Here is a 24,893-nt window from a genome sequence, read left to right as displayed (position 1 = left end):
TTCTTCCATTCTTCGCTCCAGACCATCAATTCTCGCATCTTTTTCCTTCACCAGCGTCTTTAGTTGCTTAACTTCCTCCATGAGGGTAAGCAGCGTAGCTTGCTGTTTAGCAACCACGCTAAGCTCCTCCGACAGGTTGTGAAGAGATTTTTTGATCTCCTCCAGCTCTCCTTCGACTCCGGATTTAGTTTTTGCGGGCATTTTTGCTTTTTCGTCTTTGTCTTCCTCTGTGTCACTTCTCAAGTTCCACCCTTTTGTTTCTCTTGGCTTTGTCATGCTTTGCTCTCAGCGTGGCGTCTGCACCTCTCCTGTGCTCCAGCCGCCATCTTGACACGTCACTTGGATGATAGATAGATAGATAGATAGATAGATAGATAGATAGATATACTTTATTCATCCCCGTAGGGAAATTCTGGCATTACAGCAGTAGCATCAATGACAGCAACAACTAATTAAACAATAAACATGTCCACAAATTCCCCTAGGTAAGGTGCAGAGCTAAAACAGCAATATCAACATATTGCTAGAAAGAAGCAATAAACAATACAATACGTTCTAGACCACCCACACTATACTCTGAAACAGTGGTTTGGCCGTCGCTAGCTAGCTAGCTAACGCTAACTTAGAGGAATTGGCTCTCTCCATATTTATATCCCACGTACTGTGTGCAATTCATTCATTACAATAAGAGGAAATTAACCTTACCTGCTATTTTCAGTACCTTGCCTTCATGCAAGGGCCATCCTCCAGGTGGTGGTCTCTTGCCTGGGAGCCTCCACTCAATTATGTGGAGCGTCTTGCAGTCCGTGCCGTTCAAGTATTCATCCTCATCAAAGTTTTTGATTTGTTCAGTCAGAATAATACTGTAGACTCCTTTGCTTTGGTCTTTCCACTCCACGAGCGCAAACATTGTGGCGAAGCGAACGATATTTTAATTTTAGTCAGTCGGCAGCTGGTCCTCTGCTCTGTCCACTAGTTCCACCGGCGTAGTGCGGTCTCTTTGAAGTGGCGTGTTGCGGTATCTTTCAAGTTTCAATTTGGGCGCACACCCGAAGGATCTCGCGAGATCAGCAGACTTGTTGCGTTCAAGACAACTCGGACGTTGATAAGAACCGAGGTTGTTCCATTGCAACAGTCAATGATTGCAATGCAATAAACACTTATGGGTTTGAATGAATGTATGAATGATACTACTACTACTACTACTACTACTACTACGAAGAAGAAGAAGAAGAAGAAGAAGAAGAAGAAGAAGAAGAAGAAGAAGAATATAAAAAATAATAAAAAACAACAACAATTTCGAAAACATGAGTCTTTCTCAATTGTAGTCAAGCACTCACAGTGATGATGTCATCAGTGAAGTCATAAATTGTGATATCATCAGTTATGTCAGAGGCATTGTGAATAGAGAAAAGGGAGCTTCTTGATGCTTATAAATAATTTAATTAATAAAGAAGTAATGTACAGGTATACTAAATAGTTAATACACAATACATCTTCACAGGACAAGGGCACAAGAGACGCAACGCGTTTCAACCTCTGGTCTTCGTCAGGCTGTAGGCAGAACAGTTGGTCGCTCCTGTATAAAAGCAAATACGTGGCACAAGGTGAGCTGACGTGGCGTGCGGAAGTGTTACTGTGACGTATGAACTATGTCAAAAACAGAAATATATACATAGAGAGAGAAAGCAATCAGGCATACAAATAGCACACTAGGCTGTGTAATATACAGCATAGGCTACAGAGCACAGCATAGGCTATATACAGCAGAGGCATTGTGACATCATCAGTGATGCACACATACACACACGACACACACACACACACAGACACTCACACACAGGATACACACAAGCGACAGACAGGCACACACACACACACACACACACAGTGATGGTGTCATCAGTCTGAGGCTCAGACTGAGGGAGAGAGAGCGGCAGAGAGGGAGGGAGAGGAGGAAGAGAGAGGATAGGGAGAGGAGGGAGAGAGAGAGCCATTGTGCGTCGCCAATAGGGCAGGCAAAGCCACACAGCAGCCGAGCTGTGGGCAAGGCCGCAGATCGGCCGAGCTGCAAATGTGAGCTGCAGGGCCAGCTTGGCGAGCTGCAGGACGGGCGAGCTCAGGCCACGAAGCAGCCGAGCCTAGGAATTGAGCGCATTGGCCACACAGCAGCCAAGTTGTGGGCAAGGCCACGCAGCGACAGCGCTGCGAATGTGAGTTGCAGGGGCAGCTCAGCAAGCTACAGGACGGGCGAGGCCAGGGAGCGGGCGAGCCTAGGAATCGAGATTCCTAGTTATTATAAAAGGGGCTTAGGGCAATCTCTGTTTGTTTCTGTCCTGGAAGTGATATCACCACATTGTGACATCATCAGTGATGTCATAAGAGAGTGGGCCCACTTGAAACATTATGTGTCGCATAAAACAATTCTGGAAAAATCAATCGTTTGAGCGACGGCCAAAACCACTGTTTCAGAGTATAGTGTGGGTGGTCTAGTTAGCCCCTAGCGAGAATGGATGTTTTGGGTGGGGTCCAAAGGCTTCCCAGGCCCCCAGGAGTGTGAAATTTTGCAGAAAATCAAGATTTCTGAAAGTTTGTGGTACTTTATGAACTGTGGCGGGGTCTAGCTCATTCAGCGTAACTTGGTTTTTGCTCGAATTTGCTGACAGTAGTCTTTGGAAGGCCCCCCAGCTGTGAGCCAAAGTTGCTGGAGTTGGGCTTACAGGAAGTCGGGTCCGCACGCCCATAAATAATACATTTGTGCACTCAAATTAGCATGTGTCATATCAGACAATTCTGGGAAAATCCCTTGTTGAAGCGACAGCCCAAAACACTGTTTGAGAGTCTAGGCCAGGTGGTGTAGTTAGCCTGTAGCAAGAATAGATGCTGTGGATGGGGTCCAAAGGCTTGCCCGGCACCCAGCAGTTTGGCAAAGCTGAGAATTTCTCGATGTTATGTTACTCTGTCCAGCTGTCACGGGGTCTATCTGCTTTTTCAGCCTCATACGGCCTCTGCTGGACGGAATGGGCCAAGATTTGCCAGCCTCATTTAGAGGTGCCTACCCATCACGTGTTCAAAATATGGGGTCTTTCGGCCTTCACAAAGCCATTTTATCCCAAAAAAGCATTTCCTTTGATCCATCTCAAGATGATGTTATGCCCATAGCCCATAAGACCATCTGACAGAGTTGGTCCAATGTGAGCAAAAAAAATTCTGAACATGGCAGCGCTCCAATCTTTTAATATGTTTGTACATGGGCCCCAGATAATAGGTTGGTGCCAATCGAACAGTTACAGTTTCACAGTTACAGTTTCAAGATGGTGGACGCGGGAACATACACAATTACGATAATCTAAAAGGGGCGCAATCTGGCCGAAACTGGACGAAAGACTTGAAACTTGACATGACACCCCCTTTCTATTCATATATTATGGATATCTATTCAGATTTACAGTGGGGGGAATGAGGTTGGGTGATGCCCCTGGGCCCCGCCCACTCCGATTCGGGCAACTCCATCTGTTGTGGGCAACTGTGTCCCAAACTGATGGGCTGATGAAAGAAGAAACTGAAAAAGATAGAAGGTCGGATGATGGGGGGATCAGGAAGGGCAGCGGATTAGCAAGGATGAAGTAAGGGCAGCTATGAGGAGGAAATCAATAATCCCCCAGAGGGCACGATGACATCACTATAGCCCTTTTCAGACATGCCACGCAGTGAACTCTGACTGAACTCCTGAAAAAAACTTTACATGGAAAGCAGCCATATCGCGGTCTGGAAGAAGAGGAAAACACACCGTTGCAAAGATGAAGCAGGCGAAGAGAAGCATTGTGTAGGAGCATTTTGAAAAGAAAGGAGAAGATAGTGCCACATGCAATTACTGTGATTTGGTGTACACGACAACACGTCGACAACAACAATGCTCTATCACTTGATCAATGTTTATTCATTCTGATTGCCTGGCTCCTCCTCGTCTCACCTGGAGCAACCCACCATCAGCTCAATGTTTAAGAGGAAGCCTTGCGACGCACGGCAAGCAGAAACTAAAATGACCGCACCGCAGATATAAACGTTATGAATATAGCCACGTTATAAACAACAAACTAACGCTGGTGATCCGTATGGAAACATTGTTACTCGAAATGGTTAAAAGTTATATCAATTTGGTCATTCAGTGGCATTTTACAGCCATATAACATGACTAACTAGCGGCTAATAGTAGCCACAGCAGGCAACTAGCGCTGAACCGGAAGAACAAATACGTTTGCACTGAACGGTGACCCCGCAGCTGGAAGCTGCTGTAACAGTGAGAGACACATTATGGACTATGTGGGCCCCTAGTGGTTGAATGCCATTATTCACATCTCAAACCATCTCAAAAACGCCACCGCATTGGCAAGCACAAAGTACTGAAAAAAATCTGTCACGACGGGAATGACTGCATCTGTAGATGTGACCTCCCTGATTTGTAAGTTAAAACAGCCCCGAAATATCTGTGTTGTACGGATGGAGAGGCTCAGGTTCCTGAGAACCGATTCGCTTGGAAAATTTCTGGTGGTGTGGGACCCGTTTCTGGCCTACCTCGAGGAGGTTAGGAGAGATGGGTGACTCGCCTGGCTGGATTCTAAGGGACATCCCACGTTTTTCTCTTTGTTTTGTCTTGTTTGTGTACTGTTCTATTGAAAAATTGAAAATAAAATATATATAAAAAAATAAAAATAAATAGCCAATGAGACGGACAGACTGATCGTGGGTTCAGAAGAAGTAGAGGTTCCAGACTATTCATTTGAGTTGTCCTTCCAGGAGAAGCTGCACTTTGAGCAGCTGGGGCAAGCGGCTGAGGAGCTGTCCTCAAGTTGGCGACGAAGAAGCAGTTTATCATGGCAGAGATGATTCAGACAGAAACGGCCTACGTACGAGACCTGCGTCGGTGCTTAGATACGTACCTGTGCGAGATGACCAGTGGAGTTGAGGAGATTCCTCCAGCGCTCATTAACAAGGAGCACATCATCTTTGGGAACATGCAGGACATCTATGAATTTCACCATAACATCTTCCTCAAAGAGTTGGAGAAATATGAGCAGCTGCCAGCGGACGACCACGATGTGGGCCAATATTTCGTCAAATGGGCTACAAAGTTCCAGATGTATGTGGACTACTGCAAGAACAACCCCGACCCCTACCAGCTCATCTGGCAGCATGACGGATCCTACTTCAACGCGATCCAAAAAAAGGCCGAAACCATCGACTCTTACCTTATAAAACCTGTGCAGAGAATTGTCAAATATCAGCTCCTGCTAAAGGAGCTGTTGAAGTGCTGCGAGGGCAAAGGAAACATCAAGGACGGCCAGGAGGTGATGGTCCGTGTTCCCGAGAGTGCCAACAACGCCATGCACCTCTCTAACCTGGAAGCTTTTGATCTTGAGTCGGAGGGGGATTTGATCCTCCGCAACTCCTTCCAGGTCTGGGATCAAAGGAAAGTGATCTGTAAGGGCCGAAAGCGGCAGCTGTTCCTATTTGCAAAGTCGCTGGTCTTGAGCAAAGAGGTGAAGATCTCCAAGAGCACCAACAAATGCAGCTACAGGAGCAAACTCTTGACATCAGAGCTGGGTTTGACTGAGCATGTTGCGGGAGACCCCTGTAAGTTTGCTCTTTGGGTGGTATGCACCCCACCCCAAAACAAGAAGAAGATTGTGCTCAAGGCGTTGAGCATCCAGAACAAGCCAAACTGGATTAAACACATCAGGGACCTGCTCCAGGACCAGGAGTGCACCATTTACCAGCAGGGGGAGCTGGACAGCCAGGGTGAAGGCAGCAGCCAGCCAGACACCTTCTCTCTGGCCTCACACACCTCACAGAACACCCTGGACAGTGACAAGCTCTGTGGTGGCTGTGAGCCGACTGTGAGCCACGACTTCACGGCGGGCAACAGCAAGTTGCAGCATTTGTTGGCCAGGGGGAGGGTGGCCCTCTTTGGTTGCTTACCCCAGAGGTCTGCAGAGATCAGCAGCCTCCGAGAAGAGGTTGCTGTCCAAAACAACATCATCGTCATCCCATGGTTAAAATCCCCCCGGGCGTCCGCTCCCAGTCTCCAGCCTCAGGCCGAGCGCTTCTGCAAGTCGGCCATTTAAAAAAGATAGGACATGGATTTCCACACTTTTTATGTATCTTTATAATGTGAATTTTGACACTGTACAGAATGATTGTATCAGGTATTTGTTTGGTAAAGCCTTTGACGACTAAAAAAAGTGGGGAGAGCTAGCAAAGAGCCGTTGAGAGAACCAAGACCTGCTACGACTCTAAATAAACAAAGCACTTCTGAAACACTGGGGGGGGAAACAGCCCCGAAATATGTTGGGGATGCAATTCTCGGCGGGCATGCGGAAACGTTCACGGCACCTGTCGCAGATGCAAATTACAGCTGTGCCAAAATCATCTGCGCCCCCAAATGCCTGCGCAAACGGGATTTGGGCAGGCTTAACTACCAGAATTATTCACAGGCGTGGCCAGGCAATGCTGGGCATTACGTCAATCAGAACCAATCAGATTCCCGAGGCATGCAATATGCTGTAATTCTCTCCATGCGCAATAGTGTACTCACTCGTGCAGGGCAGAGAGCTTATTGACAGATCGTCTGTGGTGCCAACGACCCTCCGCGTTATGAAGGTAAATAGCCTATGTCCATTGTCCAATCTGTGGTGCCAACGACCCTCCGCGTTATGAAGGTAAATAGCCTATGTCCATTGTCCAACAAGTTTTCTCAATTAATTTCCCTCTTTGCGATGTGATAAAAGTTTCTCAGTGAGTTATAGTTGATTGCCTCACTGAATTATCTGCTAATACCCAATTTTAGCAGCATAATTTGATGTCTAGGCTGTCCGTAATGACATCTCCAAAAGGAATTCTACTTTGCACTGCGCTGCGCTGCACGGAGATTACGGGTGCGCTCCCAGCGCAGCGAGGTATTTGCGCATAACGGTACGGCCACACTAGGGCATCATTTGACGCGTGCTGTCGCTTGGCTGTATGGACGCTGGACGCTTGGTGGGCGTGGAAATCCGGAAGCAGCAGCTAGCTCCCAAACAGACCAACGAATGATACGCCTCCCCGCTGGATAGTAGATTTTGGAGGGAAATTGCAGAGTATCTATACTGATCCAAATGCAGAGTATCTATACTGATCCAAAACACACTATTCTTTCGTTATGGATCGTCGACTGAAGCTCTTGGCTGTTGCTGTGCTCTACCTCCGGAGAAAACCGCCATCCTCGCCGCCGTTTCTGGGTCCACCCGCTCCAGCAGCGGTGTTTGCAGTATGGGGAGTACCACCGTCTAGTCACCGAGCTCCGCTTGTACCCCAATCTTTACCGGCGGTACTTTCGGATGGATAAGGCCCAGTTTGATGACCTGCTCACCAGAGTGGACCCCCGGATCACGAAGAGGGATACGCGGTTTTGTGTGGCCATTTCGCCTTCCCAGCGCATGGCCATTTGCCTACGGTAGGTTTGTCATAGTTTTATTTACGCCAAATACATACAGCTCAAAACACTGTAGGCAAACGTTGGGCCCTATTCTCCCACAGGCCTTCAGGGCAAAAACTGGCCTTAAACGCAAAAAAACATGCATTGCGCCTGCCTCGGGAAGATATCAACATGGCTTTAGGCCCCCAAATGCACTTTAGGCGAACTGGGCGTGGCGCAGTCCCAGAATGGGCGTTTCGGCCTTAAATACCGGCCTAATGATATCTTCCCACCTGGCGTAAATTTAGCGGTTTGCGCTTTTGAAAACCAGGCCTGCGCGGAGGGCTCCTCTGCCCTTTCCTCTGTCCCTTCTCTCTGTGTCACTCCCTCTCTCTTACTCATCAGTCTGACAGGCACAATACGGACTGCTTGAAAAAAAGTTCGCCGGTTCTCTCTCTCTCTCAGAAAAAATAAGTTGTTCTACCGTACATAGTATAACAACATGACAGTTTTTTCTAACATGACAGTTTTGAGCCAGTGACATTCAGAGGCTATTGCATCATCCTACCTGTGCAGTGAAGGCAAGAGAAAACAAGATCATTCTGGGCAAACATTCACTGCGGCTTCCCTGCAACAGCCAGACATGTGAAATCTCCCTGCATGCATTGGGCTAATCCATTTCGATAATAAATGGCATCGAAATTAGCCTAAATAGATAGAAAGGTACATCGAAATAGATCTAAATAATGTGTCATGTTCCCACAACATGCTATTGTAGAACATTTCAATATTGGACAAAATAAAATCGCGAAATCCAAACACAACCCTATGTGAAACATATATGTCATCCTGGGCCTATATATATATCCCTCGTCGATTTAACGTGATTTAGATAAGTGACAGCGTAACGCGGTTGTACTGTCATGTGCTATACTGTGATGTCTGCTCCAATAAATTGGCCCTACTTCACATTTAGTTTTACAATAAAAACTCATATCTGCAATGACTTTACATAATGTAGGCTATATTATGTGCATCATCCTACCTGTGCAGCAGGGGAGAGAAAACGATATCATTCTGGACAAACTTTCACCAATCTAATTAATCTCATCATGATAGGCTATATTTTTCTAGCTGATGCGTTTAGAACATTCTTTTCACTTTGATCTTGCTATAGTGTAGCATATTTACATGCTTGCAGTAATTAAACTGCAGTTAGATTGGTTTGAGAATAATATGGAATAATAGCCTATATATGGAGACAGACAGGGGGGATAAAAGGGGGGGGGGGGATCAGAGCCCTCGGCTTTTCTGAAGCCGGACTGGATCGCTCCGTGGAATTGGAGCTGAAAAGTGAAGCATGTGATTCGTTTACTGCAGTTCCCCAATGAGCAGATAGTGCATAATTTTACGCTTAAAAGGCGTGGTTATAATGATTAAGGCCACCTGTTGCGCCGACACCAAGATATCAAGTGCGCTGGTCCACACCCACTAATCTAGGCTGCGCCTGGCACTAAACGCAGTTTATACGCCGATGCAACGATAGAGCCCGTTATGTTCTGTAGCTAAAGTTGTTCCATGCTTTGTAGAAAATGAGCATAATCCGACTTGGGAGTGCCCAAACTAAGCCTAAGGTTACTTAAGTTCAGAGTAGCCTATAGCGTTGTCGTTAGCTATTATATTTAGAGCATTAAAATGGGACAAGGGCTGCATATTAGCTATGACTACATGTCCTGTATCCACTGCATTGGTTGCACTTCAAAAAAGTAACAATTAGGTATTGTACCTTTTCAAATAAACAAATAAATACATACATTTCGTCCCAACTGACATCACATTATCATGGAGAAAAATGTGTGTGGTTACATTAGCCAACCTGGAAGTGCAGTGTTAATATCTGGTCATCTTAGAACTGGACTGGACACTACCTTTGTTCGTTTCCCCCTTCTATAAGCAACATGCAGTATTATATTCTAATGTCTTTATTTATGGAAACGCATTAGAGTGAAGTTATGAGTGCACAATGATGGCAGCAGGTGCAGGAGGACATTTTTAATATTATTATTAATATTACAGAGATATAGGCCCCTATCGTTGCATCAGCCTATAAACTGTGCGCAGCGCAGATCAGTGGGCGTGGACCAGCCCACTCGATATCTTGGTGTCGACTCTACATGCAGCCTTAAGCATTACAACCACGCCTTTTAAGCGTAAAATTATGCACAGTCTGCTCATTGGGGAAGTGCAGTAAACGAGTCACAACCTTGCCTTTTAAGCTCCAATTCCACGGAGCGATCCAGTAAAGCCAGACAAGCCAAACGCTCTGCTCCCCCCCCTTCATCCCGTCTGTCTGTCTCCATATATAGGCTATTATTCCATATTATTATGCTTCTCAAACCAATCTAACTGCAGTTTAAATACTGCAAGCATGTAAATATGCTACACTATAGCAATATCAAAGTGAAAAGAATGTTCTAAACGCATCAGCTAGAAAAGAATAGCATATCCCTATGTCATGATGAGATTAGATTGGTGAAAGTTTGTCCAGAATTATATCGTTTTCTCTCCCCTGCTGCAGGTAGGATGATGCACATAAATATAGCCTACATTATGTAAAGTCATTGCAGAAATGTGTTTTTATTGTAAAACTAAATGTGAAGTAGGGCCAATTTATTGGAGCAGACATCACAGTATAGGACATGACAGTAGAACCGCGTTACGCTGTCACTTATCTAAATCACGTTAAATCTACGAGGGATATATATAGCCCCAAGATGACATATATGTTTCACATAGGGTTGTGTTTTGATTTCGCCATTTTATTTTGTCCAATATTGAAATGTTCTACAATTGCATGTTGTGGTAACATTACACATTATTTCTATCTATTTCTATCTACCTTTCTATCTATTTAGGCTAATTTCGATGCCATTTATTATCGAAATGGATTAGCCCAATGCATGCTGGGAGATTTCACATGTGTGGCTGTGGCTTTGGTAGGGAAGCCAGGCAGTGAACATTTGTTTGGCCAGAATTATCTTGTTTTCTCTCGCCTTTTCTTCTCCCCCACTGCACAGGTAGGATGATGCAACAGCCTCTGAATGTCACAGGCTCAAAACTGTAATGTTATAAAAAACTGTCATGCTGTTCTACTACGTACGGTATAACAACTTTATTGTGCCTTTGTGCCTGTCTGATGAGCAAGAGAGAGGGAGTGACACAGAGAGAGGGGGGACAGATAGTGAGATGGCAGAGGACAGCTCCGCGCAACCGGCGCACTGAATAGGCCTGGTTTTGAAAAGCGCTAAGCACTAAATTAAGGCCAGGAGGGAAGATATCATTAGGCCGGTATTTAAGGCTGAAACGCATATTCTGGCCTATTCTGGCACTGCGACACGCCTATATGGCGTAAAGCGCATTTCGGAGCGTAAAGCCATGTTGCTATCTTCCCGAGGCAGGCGCAAGGCACTTTTTTTGCGTTTAAGGCCAGTTTTTGCGCCTAAGGCCTGTGGGAGAATAGGGCCCATAGCCATTATACCAACATAATCCAATGTTCTGTCTGTTTGGAATAGTAGTTATAGTTAAAAAAATAAATGTTCTTAGCTCTCGCAATACCTCCAGCTACGATGTTGTTTTTCTTGATGTCAAGTCAAGTCAAGTCAAGTCAAGTTTATTTGTATAGCACATTTCATACACAGAGGCAATTCAAAGTGCTTCACATAAAATGGTTGACAGGAAAATAAAATAAAAGAAGAGAGTAAAACGGACATTTAAAAGCATCACAACAAAACTTTAAAAAAAGAGTATAAAAAGTGTATTACAGGAAAATAAACCAAAAGAAGAAATAAAATGGACATTTAAAAGCATCACAACAACACTTTAAAAAAAAAGAGTATAAAAAAGTGCAATAGGCAGCAGGCGCAGCAGTTGCAGAAAGAGCTAAAACTTATAGAGGACTCATTGGGTTTGCATAGTAGCTGTCAGCAGTTAAAGGCGACGGTAAACATAAAAGTCTTTAGTCTATTTTTAAAAGTAAGTAAGGTTGGGGCAGATCTGAGGTCTTCAGGCAATTTGTTCCAGCTAGCAGAAGCATAGTGGGTAAATGCAGCCTTCCCGTGATTTGATTTGATCCTAGGGACAGTTAATAAGCTGGACCCTGTTGACCTAAGAGTTCTAGATGGTTCGTAGCGTGGGAGCAATTCAGCTATGTATTTTGGGCCTAGGCCATTGAGTGATTTATAGACTAATAACAGTATTTTAAAATCTATTCTCTGACACACTGGCAACCAATGTAAGGACTTAAGAACTGAAGTGATATGATCAGCTTTCTTAGTCTTCGTTAGTACTCTAGCAGCAGCATTCTGAATGAGTTGAAGTTGCCTAAGTTCTTTTTTGGAGAGACCAGAAAAAAGGCTATTGCAGTAGTCTAACCTACTATAAATGAAGGCGTGAATTAGTTTTTCTAGATCCTGTCTGGACATGTATCCCCTAATTCTTGCTATATTTTTAAGATGATAAAAAGCTGATTTTCTAATTGACTTAATGTGGGAGTTAAAGTTGAGATCGGAATCAATAATAACTCCAAGATTTTTGACTTGATCCTTAGGCTTCAGGGATCGAGACTCAAGGCATGCAGTGATTCATCCACCTCTCTCTGAACGTCTCCAAGACCAAGGAGATCATTGTGGACTACAGGAGAGGGGGGGGCACACACCCCCCAATCACCATCAACGGCACAGTGGTGGAAAGGGTGGACAGCTTCAAGTACCTGGGAGTCAACATCCACCAGGACCTGACCTGGGCCGGCCACACCGCCACTGTTGTCAAAAAGGCCCAACAGCGAATACACGGACTCAGGCGCCTGAAGAAGTTTGGGCTAAGGAAAGAAATCCTCAGGGACTTCTACAGAGGCACCATTGAAAGCCTGCTGACTGGCTGCTTCACCGCCTGGTACGGGAACTGTACCACCATGGACCGCAGGGCGCTACGGAGGGTGAGGCGCGCGGCCCAGCACGTAACAGGAGACGAGTTGCCAGAACTGCACGAACTGTATAACCAGCGGTGCCTCAGGAGGTCCCTGAAGATCATCAAAGACACAAACCATCCCCACAACAGCCTGTTCTCCCGGCTACCCTCAGGGAGGAGATACAGGGTTCCAAAAACACGCACAAATCGCTTGAGGAACAGTTTCTTCCCGCAGGCCACGAGACTCCTAAATATGCACAAATAGTGCAGTAGTCGTACCGCAGTACCGTACTGCAGCTGCTACTATTACGGATGCCTAACGTTTAATTGTAAATTTAAGTGTATGTTTAATAAGGTGCCTAACGTTTAATTGTAAATTTAAGTGTATGTTTAATAAGGTACATGCTATTTGCACATGTATGTATAAAACGTCGAATTTGGAATGTCTGAACACGTCTAACGTATGCACATGACATGTGCACCTATGTGCAATGAATATGCCACTGTCGTATAAGCCACCGACTTGTCTTATTGCTTATAAGATGCCTATTTCTTATTGCCTTATTGCTGTCTTATTGCTTATTGATGCCTATTTCTTATTGCCTATTACTTATTGCTGTTGCCTATTTGTACTATGTCGTAAACGGAGTCCACTGCACAAGAATTTCACACGTGGTACTTGTACCATGGAGTGACAATAAAAATCTTGAATCTTGAATCTTGAATCTTGAATCTTGATTTTAAGCCTTTGTTCTTTGGGGCCAAACACGATGACCTCAGTTTTGTCTTTGTTTAGCTGTAGGAAATTCTGGCACATCCAGTTATTTATTTGATCAATGCACTGGCACAATGATTCTATGGGGGCATAGTCAGCTGAGGAAAGAGTTATATACAACTGAGTGTCGTCTGCATAGTTATGATAGGCTACTTTGTTTTTTTGCATAATTAGGCCTAGAGGGAGCATATAAAGGTTGAAGAGAACGGGCCCCATAATGGATCCTTGAGGCACCCCACAGGTCATCCTAGTTAGGTCAGATGTGTAATTGCCAATGGAGACGAAGTACTTCCTGTCTTGAAGTTAGGACTTGAACCACTGGAGGACCGTACCCGATAGCCCAACCCAGTTTTCCAGTCTGTCCAATAAAATTGAGTGGTCAACAGTGTCAAATGCAGCGCTAAGATCCAGTAGCACTAGAATCGAATTTTTGCCTGAGTCTGTGTTCATTCTGATGTCATTCGAATTTTTGCCTGAGTCTGTGTTCATTCTGATGTCATTTATGACTTTAGTAAGCGCGGTTTCAGTGCTGTGATGGGGGCGAAAGCCTGATTGGAGTTTATCTAGGAGATCATTTGAGGTTAGGAATCTATTGAGTTGTAGGTAAACAACCTTTTCAATTATTTTGGCTATAAAGGGGAGATTAGATATTGGTCTGTAGTTACTGATTACCGATGCATCAAGGCTGCGCTTTTTTAGTAGGGGTTTAATAACTGCAGTTTTCAGGGACTCAGGAAAAGTGCCGGTCACAAGGGATCCATTAACTATTTACAATAGGTCCGACGACAGACAGTTATAAACGCTTTTAAAAAAGCTTGTTGGAAGGGTATCGAGACAGCACGAAGATGATTTAAGGCCTTGCACAGTTTTCTCTAAGATGTCGTGGTCGATAACGCTGAACTGGGACAAATTTATCGAACTGGAGATCTGCGGGTAGGATGATGTCACAGCATTTCTTGGTGTGGAGCCACTAATAGCCTGCCTGATATTAATAATTTTATCCGTAAAAAAGGCAGCAAACTCATTACATTTGACAGTGGAGAGGAATTCAGGTGCTAAACAGAGAGGCGGATTAGTCAGTCTATCAACTGTGGCAAATAGAGTGCGTGCATTGTTCACATTTTTGTTAATTATCTCGGAAAAGAACGATTGTCTCGACCTTTTCAGTTCGAGGTTGTAGGAGTGAAGGCTTTCTTTGTAAATATCATAGTGAATGTGAAGATTAGTTTTCCGCCATTTACGCTCAGCTTTCCTGCAATCTTTCTTTTTGCATCCAACAGATGCAGAATTTCGCCAGGGTGCTTTAATTTTGCCAGACAGCAATTTTAATCTAACAGGCGCCACACTATCAATAGTTTTCAGAATTGTCGAATTGAAGTTATCAAGAATCTCATTGACAGAAGCTGATGTGGGAGGAGATAAAGAAAATGTCTCCATAAACAGCGCGCTGGTGCCTGCATTAATGTCTCGTCTTTTAACGGTTTGTGACCTATTAATGATCTCAGGGGAGATTTCCATTTCAAAAAAGACGCAGAGATGGTCAGACAACGCAACATCAATAGTCGACACAGAAGAGGACTTGAAGCCCCTAGTAATAACTAAATCCAGGGTATGGCCTCGGTTGTGAGTAGGCCCTGAAACATGTTGAGACAGATCAAAAGTATCAAGCAAGATATTCAGTTCTTTGGCAAAATTATCCGTCGGGTTATCAATATGAATATTGAAATCCCCAGCAATAGATATACAGTCATGTTCAATGAAAATTAAGGAGAGAAGATCAGCAAATTCAACGAGAAAACTGGCTGAGTATTTTGGTGGTCTATAGATATTCAGCAGTAACACAGTGGTTGAGCATTTCAGAATAGCAGCAATGTATTCAAACGATGGAAAGTCTCCAAATGTTACCTGCTTACATTGAAACATATCAGAAAAGACAATCGCTACCCCCCCCCTCTTATCAGCTCTGGGAGTGTCAATGAAGCTATAATTGGGCGGTGCTGATTCGGACAGAACAGCCACTCTGTTGTTCATATCGAGCCAGGTTTCGGTGAGGAACATTAAATCCAGATTATGACTGGTAATCAGATCACTGATGAGGAGAGATTTATTTGACAGCGACCTAACATTAAGGAGTGCGGCTTTAATATTTTTAGAGCCTGGAACTTGTATCGTTTGCTTCACAAGGGGAATGGCGATTAAGTCTGATTTAGAAACAGATCGTGTTGAGGGGAAAGTATTACGTCTGTATGAAATCCAGACTGGTATCGAAGCATTGGATCGATAGACCAATAGTGGTTTATCGCAGCCAGTTCCATTTCTAGTGTGTGCTGGCGCTGTTCCTTTATAATGCTTTGGGACCTTGTTTCTATGGGGACAGGCCGGGATGGAGGGGTCTGGCGTCGGGCTGGTCGACGCTTGGGGACTTGGACCACAGAGGGGGGGGCAGATTGGGGGGGGTCTTGGACGTACGGGGGTGGGGCGCGTCGACTCTTGTAGGACTGCAACCAACTCTGCCGACTCGGGGTCGGTGGGTCGGGGGTGGGGCGCGTCGCCCCAATGGGGGAGGGGGGTGGGGCGCGTCGACTCTTGTGGGACTGCAACCACAGCCGACTCTGCCGACTCGGGGTCGGTGGGTCGGGGGTGGGTTGAGGGGGTGTGGGGGTGGGTCGAGGGGGTGTGGGGGATGGCGGAGAGAGGGTGGGTGGGGGGGGCGGGGAGCAGGTAGGTTGAGGGGGATGTGAGGGAGGGGACTGAGGGGGGGCCAGGTTCGGGGTCAGGAGTGCTGGGTCGCGGGTGGGTCGGGGGGACGTGGAGCATGGCAGTATGGGAGAGGGCTGGGGGGCATGTGAGGGAGAGGAGTGGGAGGGTAGGGGGGGCAGGGAGCAGGTGGGTTGAGGTTGAGGTTGAGGTTGAGGGGGATGTGAGGAAGAGGGCTGTGGGGGGGCTAGGTTCGGGGTCAGGAGTGGTGGGTCGGGGGTAGGTCGGGGGGCGTGGGGCATGGCAGTATGGGAGAGGGCTGGAGGGCATGTGAGGGAGGGGACGGTCGAGGGGCCAGGTTCAGGGTCGGGAGGGTAGAACGAGGGGGATTAGATGGACAAGGGGACTGGGGGATCATAGACAGTCCAAAGCTTATCAGTTCGTTCATCCTGCTGGAGAATGGAATGGGGGAGGGGGGTGGGGAGAGGTGGAGGAGCAAAGAGGTAGAGGAAAGGGCAGCGTCCTCCGCTTCATCCTGGAAGGAAGATGTCATGGTTGGTTGTTGGTGAACTGGGAGTTCGCTGAGGGGTGTAGAGGCCCGGAAGGGGAGGGGGGAGAGAAGAGGCGAGGGGGAGGGGGGGGCAGTGCCCTTTACTTCATCCTGGAAGCAGAGAGGAGGAGAGGAGGGGAAGGGGGCAGCGTCCTCCGCTTCCTGTAAGGAAGACGTAGGCGAGGGGGGGGGGGCAGTGCTCCCCTCTTCATCCTGGAAGCAGAGAGGAGGAGAGGAGGGGGAGGAGGCAGCGTCCACCGCTTCCTGTAAGGAAGACGTAACTGGGAGTTCGCGGAGGGGTGTAGAGGCCCGGAAGGGGGGGGGGGGAGAGAAGAGGCGAGGGGGAGGGGGGGGCGGTGCCCTCCACTTTATCCTGGAAGCAGAGAGGAGGAGAGGAGGGGGAGGGGGCAGCGTCCTCCGCTTCCTGTAAGGAAGACGTAACTGGGACGCAGAGAGGTGTAGGGGCTGCGAAAGGGGGGGGGGGATGGGATAAGATAGAGCAGAGGGCAGGAGAGGAGGAGGGGGGGGCAGCGTCCTCCACTTCATCCCGGATGGACGTCATGGTTGGTTGTTGATGAGCTGGGAGTTGGCGGGGGGGAGTAGAGGCTCTGAAGGGGGGGGGGGGATGGGCTGATATCGCCTGCATGGCAGAGGATATTTCGTCTAGTCGGCTGGCCTCGAGCCGTGGCAACAGAGATTGTTGCTGATGAGACGCGCCAGCTGGCAGTGTGACCTCGCGGCGAGGGCTGGAGATAGTGGAGAGGGGGGGGGGGGGCTCATTCCTGGCCGTGGAGCTATCATATGTTGGGTGATTGATGCTGAAGATGAGGTTAGCAGCAAACAGCCTTGTGCCACTTCTGTTGAGTCGACCATTACGATTGTAGAGATGGCTTCGATCCCAGAAGAGATTGAAGTTGTCAATATAATTCACATTATACTGAGGGCAGATGGTTGAAAGCCACGTGCTTAAGCTTAGGGACCTGGTGAACTTATTGACTTTGTATCCATTGGGGGGCAGGGGGCCACTGATGAATGCCTCAATATCAAGTGAGGCTAGGAGCTTCAGTAGGTCCAGGAAGTCACGTTTTAGTGTTTCTGATTGCTGTTTCAGAATGTCGTTGGCTCCGATATGCAGGGTAATCTTGTTTAGCGAGCTGTGAGTAGACAGGATTTCAGGAATTTTCTCTGTTATGTCGCAGATCATCTCATCAGGGAAACAGAGTGTAGCGGTATTGTTTTTAATCCCAATGTGTTTAATATCCGAGTCTCCGATGAGCAAGGATGTTATAGGGGGCTGCGGCCTGCTAGCTCTTGATAGCCTTTGAGGCTGTGGCCTGCTAGCTCTTGATAGCCTCCTAGCTTTGGGGCTACCTAGGTTGTCAGATAGCCGATGGGCCGGTCCAATATCCATATCGGCAGTCGATACAGGGCTACCCAATAGCGGTTGAAATCTGTTTACCAGCTGTAGGGACATCAGTGGTGGAGGAGCAAAACTCTTCTTTCCACCTCTCACAATAATCCATGGTTGATCTGTGCTAGTGCTAACAGGGGGTGTACTAGCTAATGCAGGCCAGCCCGTGGCTGAGCTAATTTCCGGGTGATAAGAGGCAGTCTCTGAGGGTCCAGGGATCACTAATCTTTTCGGCTTCGCTCCCTGGACATTCCAGAGGACAGTATCAGTTTGTTTCCCCGAGATAGCACAGGCTTGGGAGGCAATGTTTTCGGGAACATGTGTGGGCAGTTTACCCAAGGGTGGGAGAGCTAGCAGACTGTTAGCATTCGTAGTATCTGTGATGAAAGATGCATGTACATTACCCGATGAGGGAGTAGCTAACGCTAAGTTAGCATTCGGCATCGTAGCTTCTGTGAATCCATTGGAGAGGGAGCTCTGAGGCTGTGTAGAGGTAATCCCAGTGTCTTTCAAACAATAGATGGTAGTTTCCAGTATTGCAATTTTTTGAAGGTGGCCTGTACATCCTTTACAGGGCGACATGCCCTTAGGTAACAGAGGGTCCCAAATCCACGCCAGGCAGGCTGGTAGATAAAGGCCGTAGGCCGGGAGATAGCAGAAGCAGGCAAGCGATAGCGGAGCACAGCTTGTACACGACCGTACACGCTGAAGGCTAGAGTGCTATGTGCACAATTTATTAATTACAGAGACAACACTGAATAACAGCCAAATGTGTTTGGCTTGTAAAGTGACTTTTGCCCAAACAATGCACCAATTTTTGGATATTTTTCTTCTTTTCTTGTACAGCTATTTTGCCACCGGAGATTCTGTCTCTACCATCTCCTTCTCCTTCAGAGTTGGAAGGTCCACTGCTACGGGCATTATCGGGGAGGTGGCAGATGCTATATTTGACTGCTTGGTGGATGACTTCATGCCGCTGCCAACCAAGGAGGACTGGCTGGAGATTGCCGAGGGCTTCCGTCATCGATGGAATTTCCCCAACTGCCTTGGAGCCATCGACGGGAAGCATGTTGTCATCCAGGCCCCCCCCAACTACTGATTATAAACTGAAGATCTAAATTGTACAATAACTGTCATGCCAACCTGGGGGGTTGTAGGGCACGCCCCTTGGTATTGGCATGATCCTTGGTATTATTTGTTTGGTGTTTTGTTTTGATTTGGTTCCTGTTCCTAGCCACCTGTTCTACTATGAATCACCTCATTCAATGGAAAGGAATTGCTTAAAATGTCCCCATTCTCTGGGGTGGAGTTGTACAATTTCTACAACCCAGTTTCTCTGGGGTTGTAGAGATTGCTTGCAAACCCCCATTTCATGGGGAGTTGTACAATCTCTACAACCCAGTTTCCCTGGGGTTGTAGAAAGGGTGCCCTAGCAGTGTCGTCTTCTCTGGCCCCATTAGTTTCCTGTCCACTCATCATGTCAGCCATGCTTCTCTGCCCTGGATCCTCACTCTCCACAGTTTACAGCTAAGGTGCATTACTTTGTCTCTGCTTTAGCAATCAGTTTATGGCACAATGAGCATATCTGTCTATTTATTAATTTGGAGGAAACCGTCAACACTGAGGCCTCCAGCAGTGCACAAAACCTGGATTTGGGGTTTTTATAGTTGTCTCTATTTATTAAGTAGTGAATATTTCCTGTCCTCCCCTCCCGAGGTATATAAAGGTTTCATTTTATGCCTTACTTTCAATTTGCCGTCATTGTGGTTCTATTCTTACCTCTTTATGGAATATGACAAGTGTGCTTTCTAAATGTCTGTAAGAAACAGATTATCATTGTGGACATGGGAAAGAATCTTTTTATTTATTACAAAGTCCGAAAGCCATCTCAAAGGACTCCACAACCCTCCACTCTCTCACCAATCACCTCATGACCCAGCTGTTAATTGTCAGGACAGATCATTCACCAGCTAAATGGATGTGTAGATACATCTGTGCTTTATGCTCAGTAGTCTCTCATGCTAGGAGTGATTTGTGAGTGGAGTTGTTTTTTAGTTTGTAATATTCCAGTCATGGATGCATCCATCTCAAGGGTGCGTTTCAGACTTCTCCCATATACATCAGAGGATTTTTATATGTATACAAAACCTGTGTATATGACTGGTAAGTATGGAAAGCTGTATAGGTTTCAGTGGGATGTGGCTGTATGTTTTATGCATAATATGTATCTTATACATGCTCCCAGTTCAGGCCAAGGGAATGCTGCCTCAGCTTAGTAGATGCATTATTGAACATAAGACAGCTTCTGTACCTTGTACATTTATTTTAAGACATTTTTAAAGAATAGGTCCTTTTCATTTTTATATGTTATGCATGCTTTTTTTGCAGCACACTGGTACAACACTGTCAATTTACCCACATGTAAAGGGGAACTAACACTACTGGGAATACTGAGAATAGTTACAAACACTACACATGTAGATGTAGTAGTTATGGTAATCTTGGATTTAATTCAGTTTAATATACAGTATCATTAACTCATTGGCTGCCAGCCACTTCTGGAAAACGGATGCTCCCAGTGCCAGCCCTTTCAGAGCGTTTTCAGTGATTTCTCAAGACCCACAGAATATTGTGTGATATTACTATGTAAACACCGAACACCCCCAAAGAACGATGAGACTCTCTTGTATCATCAGCAAAAAAAAGTTTATTGATATCATTTTCCGTTCTTTAGTTATCAGCAGTAGAAGATAGGTTGGTTTCACCGGGGTCCACCCGCTATGCCGACCACCCGCAATGCCGACCTTAGGTTTAGGCGTGGGGGTGGGAGAGGTTAGGTTTTGGGTTAGGGTCTGGGGGAGGTTAGGTTTAGGCATGGCATGGGGGGAGGTTAGGTTTGGCGTGGGGGCTGGGAGAGGTTAGGTTTTGGGTTAGGGTCTGGGGGAGGTTAGGTTTGGCATGGGGGCTGGGAGAGGTTAGCTCCACCGACACGCTGTACGCCGCCTCGCTCAGCTGGTTCTGCTTGTGGGCTATCGGCATTGCGACCTGTCGCCACTGCGGCCTGTCGGCACATAGACGCGGCACCGGTTTCACCAAAAACAGACGTTTCAAACTAGAAGCTGAGATAATGAGCCTTTTGTGAAATGAAGCATTTCAAGCACATCACTGACTCTGAAGCTAATATTTTCTGGTGTAGTGACACCTCAAAAATAATTTCCTTCAATAAAACAGCGAAAACAAAGGAATTTTGATGGCAAAATAATATTTTTTAGCTGCAACCAGCAGCGCTGGCCCCTGCGTGCGCAGACCCTACACCTTCTTGCTGGTCTTGATTTACTGCTGGTGGGCATCAGGTATTCCAGCTTGTGTTTGCCAATCTGTCCATCAAGCCTGCTGTCTGGGTCGGTGTTGTATGCTGCCCTGCGTGCCCCACCCCCCTCAACTGCAAACTCCTCTGTGGGAGTGTCTCTGGTGGCTCTCTGCTGCACGAATTTTCTGCTGCACGTTTCAAAGTGGCTGCACCCAGCGTATATTTTCACAGCGTTCCGCCGTTTTTGTGCGCCGGCTCCCAGCGCTTCCAGCTGAGAATGATTGGGCTTTTCATAAAGACGCTGGTGTCGGGGGCTCCTTTTCTGGCAACTAATCATGTGGAGGGGCTATCACAGCGGAGACGGAGGGGCTCAATTGTGGGAGCAGATTGGCTGCTGTTCACAGCTAACGTTACAGCATGCATCGGTTTCCGTTTCCCCAGGCTTCTTTTACTCTTTTTTTCTCATCTTTCTCTAATCCGGAGAGCACTGTCGCCACCTAATGGGTCCGTAAAATAGCTTATACACCTTCAAAATCCCCCATACTTTTACAGGAGATGCATCAGGCTTTGATCCACGTCCCACCGTCAAAAAACGCAATTGACGTCTTTAGACGTCATTGGCACTCTACGTTACTATTTGAATTGACGTCTTTAGACGTCATTGGCACTCAATGAGCTAAATGGACTTGAGACTTTCCTTCACCATTGCTTTCAATAAATAACTTGCGGGAGGCAGATTATAAAGCAAAACATGTATTGTACAAAAATAACTTAAGATTCAAATTGCAACAAATAAATAATCTATTGTAAAAATCTATTTCTTGGAACGTGCAAATAGCTGCAGAAGAAATAAAATTATAGAAATAACAAAATTGAGAGATAAGAATATGCTAACATAGTTAAAAAAGGACCAAACGAAAAATTGTGCAATAAAATGCTGTAAACTTTGAACATATTTCAAACTAGAACGAACCCACCGCGGATATACACGGGGCGGCTTTAGCTCAGGAGGTAGAGCGGGTCGGCCAATGACGCAAGGGTTGGCGGTTCGATCCCCGCTCCCTCCCAGCTGCCGTTGTTGTGTCCTTGGGCAAGACACTTAACCCTCCTTGCCGGGGCCGTTGAGCGCCGATGTGTGGCTGCCACGCTTTCGAACCACCGGTACGAATGGTGTGAACGAATAATGATTCTGTGAAGCGCTTTGAGCACTTGGAAAGGCGCTATATAAATCCAATCATTATTATAATCATTATTTATATGCCTCCGCCAACAAGTCAGCAGTCGACATGCATGTCTATCCAGACTTTAATGTTGGAGCCAAATGTGAAGAAATTTGGCTCCATAATGCAATGGCCGGAGGCATGAAAAAAAACATATTTATATATAAATTATTTTTATCAATGAAAACATTTACAGACCAGGGCACTGGAAAAACCACTGTGAACTCACTATGGACAGACTACCACCACAAAACTACTTTAGCCCTGCCTCATACACCAGCTGGTGGATCTTCAGCTTTAGGAGCTGCTTTCTTTGGCTTCAGCAGGCTTTTTATGTCTGGCAGTAAGCTTCTGAGGAACAGCTCATCCTCATCCTCTGTGGGCGTAGGTTCAGCTGCCTGGGAGGCGGCTTAACATGCCGCAACAGCTGCTGACACCAGGGTAGATACTGCTGCATTGCCCGCAGGTGATTTTTCGATGGCCGCGAGGAGCCGGCTCTCGAATGTGCTCATATCACCGCCAGCTGCAGTCCGCCTCCTCTTCCCAACCGGGGGCCGGCTTTGGTTCTCCAGCAGTTGCCGGGTGACTGGGGTTGCTGGGTTACCTCACCATCTTCCTGGAGCTGCCTGGCTGGTCGACTGCCCTGGTGCTGCCCGGCTGGTCGACTGCCCTGGAGCTGCCCGGCTGGTCGACTGCCGTGGAGCTGCCCGGCTGGTCGACTGCCCTGGAGCTGCCCGGCTGGTCGACTGCCCTGGAGCTGCCCGGCTGGGCGCCTGCCCTGGAGCTGCCTGGACAAGTGGTGGCTGGCTGGGCGCCTGCCCTGGAGCTGCCTGGACGAGTGGTGGCTGGCGGATCGCCTGCCTGGCTTTTGCGGGACGTGGCTGCTTGGGCTTCATGTTCAACGATGTGGACCTTGTCTCGAGAAAAGGTCTCAAAAAGGACATGATATTGTGGAACCTCCATTTTGGTGTAGTGTCTGGAGCTGCTCCACTTTTCCTTCTCCTTGATTCACCCTCCTCTTGTATGTGTCCCGGAGGCTTTTCCACTTGGATTTACACACTTCTGGGTCTGTGTGGAAGAAATGTTGGAAAATAATTTAGGTTTTCACTCTCTCTTGCAGAATGATAAAATTGGATAGCATGTAAGGGTCTCCATGCATACAGAAGTTTAGTATTTTGAATTAGGCAAAAATTCAACTTTACTGCATACAGTTGTAGTTGTGGTTAAGTCTGACTGGGGCATTCCACTGGTTGCATTTGCATTGCGTTGCGGCTGTGCTCTGGTTTTGGTACGTGCTCTGTGCTCCGCCAACACTAACTGGCTAGAGCACGTCACGGCTCTGCTCCGCCAGACAGCTAGAGTGACAAGACAGACAAGTTCTTGCGGGGAAATTGCGCGAGACAATTTGTATGTGGGATAAATACAACAACAAACAGGCAGAAGAGCATTGTTCCCAAATGGAGAAGCAGAGGAGGGGTGGACTTGCTTGGTGTTGTCCTTGTAAAAAGGATGTATCGTGTCATATATTATTTTGTGGTTTTCCACTTCAATTATTAACTTTTCCTCATACATGTTTGTCCTCTGGCTTGATATTGAATGCTGTAAACACCTCTGCCCTGTTGACTCCATGCCTGGCTCCGCCCAACTTGCTGCAGCTCTGCTCCGACATCCGTGAAAAATAGAAGCCTTGCGTATCTTTTTCGGAGAGCTCCGGATCGTCGGAGCTGGGACGGAGTAGACACGCAACGCAGCAGAGTAGGTGGGAGTTGACACAATGAGTAGAGAAAACGTATCGGCTCCGAAGCCGTACCGCAGCGCAGATGGACCGAACACGGACTCAGTGGAATGTGGCCGTGAAACGGTCTTACACTGGTCCAAATATAAATGGGCTCATGTGTTTAACAGAATCAATATTAATAATTAATGCAGATGATTTCCCGTTAAATTCATTGCATTGCATTTTAGTATATACTTGCAAAATGTTGCATGAGCATCATGTAGTTGGAATATACTGAGATGGGGAAAGTATGGGATGCAAGGTGAATAGTTTATCAATCCTTGTTTCACCTCATTGATACAGTTTTTCAAATGTGCAATGTGCTGATGATAAAACTCACTTTTGGGACTATCAAAATCAGTAGGTAGTGTTGGGATAGAAGGGAAGCCGGGAGGGCTTATAACTTTACCTATTCATAGTATTCACATGACGTCACAAGCATTTTCCTATGGTGATACAATACACAGCTCATTGGCTGGTTGTGTCACTTGATTGTAATCACTTGTTAATTGATTACAATCACCTGCTATTTTCCTACCAAGATGCCCGTGTGGTGATGTAACAGAATACTATCAATAGCTGTAGTTGTGGCTGGGAGGTGAAGTGGAATAGCCTACTGTACAGACATTCTTTGCAATGTCAAAATGTAAGCATGGAAAATCCTACAATGGTAAAGTAACAAATGTTCTCAGCTAGATTGCAGCTACATGGTTGTTTGCCCCCCCTGGTATATTC

Source organism: Poromitra crassiceps (genome assembly GCF_964638095.1).
Source record: "Poromitra crassiceps genome assembly, chromosome: 11".
Lineage (NCBI taxonomy): Eukaryota > Metazoa > Chordata > Actinopteri > Beryciformes > Melamphaidae > Poromitra > Poromitra crassiceps.
This window is presented reverse-complemented; position numbering follows the sequence as displayed.